Source organism: Dermochelys coriacea, chromosome 1 (assembly GCF_009764565.3).
Source record: "Dermochelys coriacea isolate rDerCor1 chromosome 1, rDerCor1.pri.v4, whole genome shotgun sequence".
Classification (NCBI taxonomy): domain Eukaryota; kingdom Metazoa; phylum Chordata; order Testudines; family Dermochelyidae; genus Dermochelys; species Dermochelys coriacea.
Genome location: NC_050068.2, coordinates 106,508,614 through 106,517,733, shown reverse-complemented (window position 1 = coordinate 106,517,733; position 9,120 = coordinate 106,508,614). Strand labels below are relative to the sequence as shown.

General features: G+C 44.6%; 1 long non-coding RNA gene across 1 annotated transcript; it reads right to left on the bottom strand.

Annotated features, from left to right (window-relative positions):
- Positions 1-4,619: 4,619 nt before the first annotated feature.
- LOC119849704 lies at positions 4,620-6,276 on the bottom strand. Its single transcript, XR_005290537.1, has 2 exons — positions 6,051-6,276; positions 4,620-5,346 (listed from the first exon to the last, which is right to left on the bottom strand). It is a non-coding gene; the product is annotated as an uncharacterized LOC119849704 (long non-coding RNA).
- Positions 6,277-9,120: the final 2,844 nt, after the last annotated feature.

The following is a 9,120-nucleotide window of genomic DNA, read 5'->3' as shown; positions in this document are numbered from 1 at the left end:
CATAACATTAGAGAGAGAAGGTGGGTGAGGTATTATGTTTTATTGGACCAACTTCTGTTGGTGTCTCTCTCACCAACAGAAGTTGGCCCAATAAAACATATTACCTCACCCACCTTGTCTCTCTAAAATCCTGGACTGACATGTCTACAACTACACTACATACATCTCTGATAATGTTAGCAGATGACTCAAACATTGTAGGAGCAAAAAGAAAAGGAGTACTTGTGGCACCTTAGAGACTAACAAATTTATCTGAGCATAAGCTTTCGTGAGCTACAGCTCATTTCATCGGCTGTAGCTCACGAAAGCTTATGCTCAAATAAATTTGTTAGTCTAAGGTGCCACAAGTACTCCTTTTCTTTTTGCCAATACAGACTAACACAGCTGCTACTCTGAAACCTGTCATTATTGGAGGAGCAGTAAATAATGAAGAGGACAGGTCACTGATAGAGTAATTTGGATCAACTGGTAAGTTGAGTGCAAGCAAACAATATGCATTTTAGTATGGCCTGATGTAAAGTTATACATCTAGGAACAAAGAATCCAGGCCACATTTACAGGATGAGGGATTCCATCCACCCTGACCCCCTAGTCTTTTTTTGAGAGTCACTGCCCAGAATAATCAGCTAAATATCAGCTCCCAGTGCAATGCTGTGGCCAAAGGGGCTAACATGATTCTTGGATGTATGAACAGCAGTAAGGAGGTTATATTTGTTATGCTGGCAGATCAGGTGCCTGATCATGCCAAGGCCCCTAGGCATCAACTGTACACTGACAGATTTATAGCTGGAAAGCAGTCTGGCTCACTTGTGTGTTAGTGTTGTTAAAATAGGTATTAGGTTAATTAAAATGTATTTAGTGTTTAGACTTCATGAAATGCTTGCAAGTTGCTGAATGCATTAATCTCACTTATAATATCTCTATCCTATGTTAAAAGATAATATGTAAGTGTTTATAATTGTAAAAGCATTCATGCTGAAAGCATAAACCCCCACAGGTAGGAGCAAAGCCTTACCAAGTGTAAAATACTGGTTTACAACAGGAGGTCTTATCTCTTGCCCAACAAAAGAAGGCCCATAGACACTAGAAAAACCATTGTGGAACGTCTGAGGACAAAATACCCTGTTGATTGCCCCCCACCTCCCCAACCATGAAGAGGAGACGAGCATCAGGACTCGTTCCATCAGCTTGAACTCTGGGGGATAGGAATAAGAATCTCTAACAGGAAGAAACTGCATCTCTATTCTGCTTGGATTTGGAGAGGGCAAGATTTCTAAGCATAAGCAAGGGATTCCCTGCTGCTTAGCCCGAGTTAGCCCTAGATGGCAGATAGAGCTTACATGTTACAAGAGCTTCTATTACCTTTTGAAACCTGAGACTAACTCATTTGTGTGTGTATGTTTATCTGCTTTAACCTTGTAAATAACTTTTATTTCCTTTTTCTAGTTAATAATTAGTTTATTACAGGATTGGTTACAAGCATTGTCTTTGGTATATGATCTAAGGTGCAACTGACCTGAGGTAAGTGACTGGCTATTTGGAACAGGGAGTAACCTGAATATTATTGTGATTTTTGGCAAGATAACCTGGGGGCAAGATAGACAAGAGTACCCAAAGGGACCGTCTGTGATTCTATGATTAGGTTGTTATAGTGCTTGAAGAGTTCACTCTTGATACGTGGTTGGTGAAATCTAAGTATAGAACTTGTAGTAAATTTGGGGTTTGTGCCCTGGTTTGTAACAGTCTGCCCTGTGGCTGGTACTCAGGCTCTTAAGACACTCCAGACAGCTTGACAATATTATCTCTGAATTTGGCACCAGTGAGACCGCTGCTAGAATACTGCATCCAGTTCTGGTGTTCACAGTTCAAGAAGGGTGTAGATAAATTAGAGGAGGTTCAGAGAAGAGTGACAACCTAGTGACAGAGGATGTGGAAAAAGCTAATGTACACAATGCTTTTTTTGCCTCTATCTTCACGAACAAGGTCAGCTCCCAGACTACTGCACTTGGCAGCACAGCATGGGGAGGAGGTGACCAGCCCTCTGTGGAGAAAGAAGTGGTTCGGGACTATTTAGAAAAGCTGGACGAGCACAAGTCCATGGGGCCGGATGCGCTGCATCCATGAGTGCTAAAGGAGTTGGCAGATGTGATTACAGAGCCATTGGCCATTATTTTTGAAGACTCATGGCAATCAGGGGAAGTCCTGGACAATTGGAAAAAGGCTAATGTAATGCCCATCTTTAAAAAAGGGAAGAAGGAGGATCCTGGGAACTACAGGCCAGTCAACCTCACCTCAGTCCCTGGAAAAATCATGGAGCAGGTCCTCAAGGAATCAATTTTGAAGCACTTAGAGGAGAGGAAAGTGATCAGGAACAGTCAGCATGGATTCACCAAGGGCAAGTCTAATGCCTGACTAATCTAGTCGCCTTCTATGATGAGATAACTGGCTCTGTGGATGAAGGGAAAACAGTGGACGTGTTGTTCCTTGACTTTAGCAAAGCTTTTGACACGGTCTCCCACAGTATTCTTGCCAGCAAGTTAAAGAAGTATGGGCTGGATGAATGGACTATAAGGTGGATAGAAAGTTGGCTAGATTGTCAGGCTTAACGGATAGTGATCAATGACTCCATGTCTAGTTGGCAGCTGGTATCAAGTGGAGTGCCCCAAGGGTCGGTCCTCGGGCCGGTTTTGTTCAATATCTTCATTAATGATCTGGAGGATGGTGTGGATTGCACCCTCAGCAAGTTTGCAGATGACACTAAACTGGGAGGAGAGGTAGATACTCTGGAGGGTAAGGATAGACCTAGACAAATTAGAGAATTGGGCCAAAAGAAATCTGATGAGGTTCAACAAGGACAAGTGCAGAGTCCTGCGCTTAGGACGGAAGAATCCCATGCACCGCTACAGACTAGGGACCAAATGGCTAGGCAGCAGTTCTGCAGAAAAGGACCTAGGGGTTACAGTGGATGAGAAGCTGGATAGGAGTCAACAGTGTGCCCTTGTTGCCACGAAGGCCAATGGCATTTTGGGATGTATAAGTAGGGACATTGCCAGCCGATCGAGGGATGTGATCGTTCCCCTCTATTTGACATTGGTGAGGCCTCATGTGGAGTACTGTGTCCAGTTTTGGGCCCCACACTACAAGAAGGATGTGGAAGAATTGGAAAACGTCCAGCGGGGGACTGGAACACATGACTTATGAGGAGAGGCTGAGGGAACTGGGATTGTTTAGTCTATGGAAGAGAAGAATGAGGGGAGATTTGATAGCTGCTTTCAACTACCTGAAAGGGGGTTCCAAAGAAGATGGATCTAGACTATTCTCAGTGATAGCAGATGACAGAACAAGGAGTAATGGTCTCCAGTTGCAGTGGGGGAGGTTTAGATTGGATATTAGGAAAAACTGTTTCACTAGGAAGGTGGTGAAACACTGGAATGCGTTACCTAGGGAGGTGGTGAAATCTCCTTCCTTAGAAGTTTTTAAGGTCAGGCTTGACAAAGCCCTGGCTGGGATGATTTAGTTGGGGATTGGTCCTGCTTTGAGCAGGGGGTTGGACTAGATGACCTCCTGAGGTCCCTTCCAACCCTGATATTCATATGATCCTATGATTCTAAGAGCTGCAAGAATGATAAAAAGATTAGAAAACATGCCTTGCGTGATAGACTGTAATCAGTTAAATCTATAAGTACCTACACCGGGGAACAGAAATTTGATAAAGGGCTCTTCAGTCTAGCAGACAAAGGTATAGCAAGGTCCAATGGCTGGAAGTTGAAGATAGACAAATTCCGACTGGAAATAAGGCATTGATTGTTAACAGTGAGGATAATTAACCACCGGAACAATTTACCAAGTGGTGTGGTGGATTCTCCATCACAGGCAATTTTGAAATCAAAATTAGATGGGTATTCAGCTTGGGCTCTGAGCGGCTCATTAGCTGTGGGTGGTAGCAGTGCTTAGGCCACTTTGAAAACACAGACCAGCAGAGTCTAAAGTGCCTATGGGGGTTAGATGGCACCTGAACAGCGGCTCTGAAAGTGGCAATCACACCTACATGGAGGACATAGGCACCTATCTGCCTGTTTAGGACCTTAATTCCTTTTAAAACCCTGGTCTCACAGTAATGCAAGTAATACTTGTTTATACATTGATTTGTATCAGGGGGTAGCCGTGTTGGTCTGTATCCACAAAAACAACAAGGAGTCCGGTGGCACCTTAAAGACAAACAGATTTATTTGGGCATAAGCTTTCGTCATCTGAAGAAGTGGGGGTTTTTTACCCATGAAAGCTTATGCCCAAATGAATCTGTTCATAGAATATCATAGAAGAATTTTAATTCATAGAATATCATAGAATATCAGGGTTGGAAGGGACCTCAGGAGATCATCTAGTCCAACCCCCTGCTCAAAGCAGGACCAATCCCCAATTTTTGGCCCAAATCCCTAAATGGCCCCCTCAAGGATTGAACTCACAACCCTGGGTTTAGCAAGCTAATGCTCAAACCACTGAGTCATCTTTAAGGTGCCACCAGACTCCTTGTTGTTGTTGTTGTTTTTTTTAACTGATTTGAGTGCCTTGAGCAGAAGGCAGTCTAGAATTCTGAAGTAGAGTTATTCAGGCTTTTACCTCAACTCCTTTCCTGAGCCTCACACACTTTTTCTTGATGTATATATTAACAAAGATCTTATGAACATCTTATATTTATGAAGTGTTGTGTCTATTCTATTTATATTTGTATTTTGTTATTGTATTATGCACCAGACCCTATTGCTAAGACATGAAATGTCAATGATAATTAAAATTTCTGTTAGAGGTAAAATACTTATGGAAAATCTAATGAAATATTATATACTAGTTTTCCCTCTGCATTGATTCAGCCAAAAGTAGACAATCTGCAGATTGTTTCGAAGAAAGAGAAAAGGGCAGCTCTTTTTTTCTCTCATTTTAAAATACATATCTTGAAGGTGTGAATTTCATGGTGCCTTAGTATTCATGGCAGAGTCAAAACTAGGCTTTAGGAAATGTTGAGTGAAACTGATTTGTCCTACAATAAGGACCACTGTAAATGGCTGATGACAATGTGTGAAATAAATACATGGTTATTTCAATACTACTGAAGAAAATATTAATGATGGTGAATAGCAAAATCGCAGACCTAACATGGTGTGACAAAGTGGGAGTTTTCTGTAATATTTTTATGAGTCCTGTGTGCATCAGTTTCTCTGTATTGCACATTGCTCATGGAGGAATAAGGGTTAAGTCTGCTCATGGGGGCAGCTCAGGACTTGAAGTGTGGATGTCACCTTGGTGTCAGGGCTGCAGTAAATGGGTTGGTAAGGAACTGGCTGGAACCTGTTGAAAGAGACTCATATTAATGCCAAATTCAAATGAGACAACGTGAAGCCCCAATGACCAGAACATCAACACCTAGGAAACAGTGACCAGAAGAAGGACTTCCCACCTTTCAGCAGGGAAGCTGAGCAGAGAACAAAGGACTGAGATGTGATAGGCCAGAGATAAAGGGTTGGCTTCTGGAAGAGGCTTCTGATCTCACTAGAGTCCAAGGACAAAGGGATAGGGACAGAGACTGAAACAGAATTTGTCACAGCTTGGCTGGCTTTTTGCACTAGTTTTGCCAGGATGGGCTATGCATCTCTACACTAACCTAAGGACTTCAGATTCTGTATGCCAGGTGATTAATAAATTGTTACCTTGTGCAGTAGTATGGTCTAGTGGCCAGGGTCAATAAAGCAGCCCTTCCTCCAAGAGCAGCATGGCCCAATGGCTGGAATCAATAAGCGGTCCTTCTGCTCCAGGCAGCATGGCACAATGGTCAGAGTCAATAACATAGCCCACCCCCATGGGATTGTATGGCCAATTGGCCCACTGGGGAAGTGGGGCACCACTTATGAGTGTGTAGTGCCCAGAGTAGGGGGAATGGGCCCTCCCTGCTCCTCCAAGTCCCAGCCTAGGGTCCTGGAGGTGATGGGGGTGTTCACCACCAAGTCAGCAGGGATCCTCCCAAACCATGCTGATGGGTTCCCTAATTCACTCACCAGAGAAGAGTAAGTCCCTTGAGCTGCTTCCTACCCTTTCTCCCTTTGCAATACTCCATGGTTCCCCTAGGTCTCTGGGGTCCTCAGGTGGCATAGCTCCTGCCAGTGCATTCTCTTCTCTGGGCTCATCAGGCAGCCTGGAGTCCATCTGGAACTCTGTGTGCCATGGCTCTGGAATCAGCATCTGTATCAGCTCCCTGGAGAGAGTCTACATCATCCCCCTCACTCCCCCTTCAGCAGCCTGCCCAAACTGAGTTGGGCTGCTTCCTTTTATACTCTGTCTCCAAGCTGAGCATGCACAGCAGAGTCAGAGGGGTGGGGTTTCCTCAGCCTGCAAAGCACAGTTAACCCTTTCAGAGCTGATGCAGGATAGGTACAATCTTTATACCTTGTTTGAAAAAGCTGCTTGCTGTTGCTGCAAATACTCACTGAGAACATTGCACCTTGGAGGAGGGGTTTAGTGCAAGCCTCTCACAAGAGTCTGGCTCTGCTGGATTCATTGCAAAGAGCCAGGGATAGACACTGGGATTACTGGTGCCTGAAGGTCCAGTTCTGAAGTCTTGCAAGTCATGGATCTGCCACTATGGAGTGATTGGTTACAGTCTGGGGCATAGACCAGACCCTGTGGGTCTTTGACACATGGTAGCAGCTATTCACTATAATTAAGCTCCACTGACTGCACTTTGGGATTTTCCCTGATATTTATGGTTCAGAGGACGCCATCCTAAGTTTCAGAAGCTCAGTGTACTCTGGATGCAAGCCTCAGAGTTCATTTTCAGCAGGTTACATCAGTGAACACAGGATTCTTCCTGGTTCCAGATATTTCCCTCTTGGTCTATTCCATTGGGCCAATTCCCTTCCCATACGCTTGATCAGGGGCACTCCCAGAAATCTCTTTACACTTATATGGTATATATAACATACAGTACTGGTTGGGTTCCAGTCCAAAACTTCCTCTCCACCAACCTCCCACCCAAAGCAAGAAACAAAATGGAGTCACCCACCAACATCCATCTCTGGGCCCTATGCAAAACCTCCTCCTGCCCACTTCCCTCAAGGGCTCTCTGCTGCCCATCTGGCTCCCCCACGCAGGCACCCACCTCACCTCCCCGTACTTGAGGCAGGTCTTGAGGATGTTTATGAGTGAGTCCTGTGGGCAGAGCAGAGAGGACATAGGCTGCTGGATGTGGGGCAAAGCTGAGGAGAACCCCTGTGGTGGGGGGGAAAGCTTTGGTGGCCCTGTGGCAGCAGTGAGGAGCAGCAGCATTGGCCACCACAAACCTAGTCGGGTTTGGTCCAGCAGCCCCTCCATCGTGATGAGGGGTAGAGAGGCATGGCACGGCTAAAACTGAGTAAGTGGTATTCCGACCTGGTGCATGGGGGTTGCAGTGCCACACAGGTTTGGCTCTGTGGCCTCTCCATCATGACCTGAAAGGAGCTGTGACCCTTGTCTGCCAGGTCACAATGCCACTCATTCAAAGTTGGCCCCATTGCCCCTCCCCTCTGTCATGACAGAAGGCCATGGGGCCAAACCTGGAGTGGCCACTGCTGCTGCTCCTCATCACTATTGTGGGGCCAGCTCTGCCCCTGCCAATGGTACACACCATGCATATAGCTTTAGGTGCCACTGGGCTTGGTGCTATCGTTATTGAAGTCAATGGCAAACCTTCACTGATTTTGATGCTGCTGGATCAGGAACTTATTCCTCAGTACAAGGAACCTCCTCCCATTTGCTCAGTTTTCTCCCACTATCCCTTTGTAGCAATGGGCAAAAGCCATCCATCTTCTCCAGAATAACACATTGATATGTGTGTGTGTGTGTTATAAATAAAGAAAAATAAACTTTTTTTCTGACTCCACATAGTGTTTAGTGCAGTTGTCACTAAATATCCTCTCCATATGATTTGTAAAGGACAACGTAAAATAAATCAAATTGGATGTCAATGGAAATACTGACATACCCTTGCTCCCTTATTATAATATTGCATTGTAACAGGAGCTCAAAAGCTGCTTGGCTATTTCACTGATATAAGAAGGCTGTTGATAAATTGGAGAGGGTTCAGAGAAGAGACACAAGAATGACTGTAGCATTAGAACACATGCTTTATAGTGACTCAGCTCCTTGAGTCAATCTATTTAGCTTAACAAAGAGAAGGTTAAGGGGTGACTTGATAACAGTCTATAAGTATCTGCATGGGGAACAAATACATAGTAATGGGCTCTTCACTCTAGCAGAGAAAGGTATAACATGATTTTATGGCTGGAAGTTGAAGGTAGACAAATTCAGACTGGAAATAAGGTATACATTTTTAACTGTGAGTAATTATCCACTGGAACAATTTATCAAAGGTCATGGTTGATTCTCAATCACTGAATTTTTAAATCAAGATTGGATAATTTTCTAAAAAGAAATGTGCTCTAGCAATTATTTTGTGGAAGTTCTCTAGCCAGTGTTACACATGAGATCAGACTAGATCAGGGATTGTCAACCTTTGGCACATGGCCCACCAGGGTAAGCTGCCTGGCAGGCCGGGACGGTTACCGGCCGCTTCTGCAGGTTTGGCCAATCGCATCTCCCCCTGGCCATGGTTCGCCACTCCAGGCCAATGGGGGCTGCAAGAAGCAGCGACCAGCATATCCCTTGGCCCGCGCTGTTTCCCGCAGCTCCCGTTGGCCTGGAGCGGCAAACCATGGCCAGTGGGAGCTGCAATCAGCTGAACCTGCAGATGTGTCAGGTAAACAAGCTGGCCCAGCCCGCCAGGGGGCTTACCGTGTCGGGCCGCAGGCCATAGGTTGCCGATCCCTGGACTAGATGATAACAATATTCCTTTTTTGGATGTGGAATCTAGGAATATATTTTAAAAAGTCTTTTAAAAAGAATGTGTCTGTCTAGTAAATTACCATGGTACTTAAATGCTGTAAACCTTTGTCTATTTCAGATTTATTGTAGTATATTAAAGGGACAATAAATTTTCAATCTTCAATAAAGAAGTTCTCAGTGTGGTATAATTATTCATATACCTAAAATATTTTGTAAGGGTCTGCTCTTGATGCTGCTGGATCAGGAACT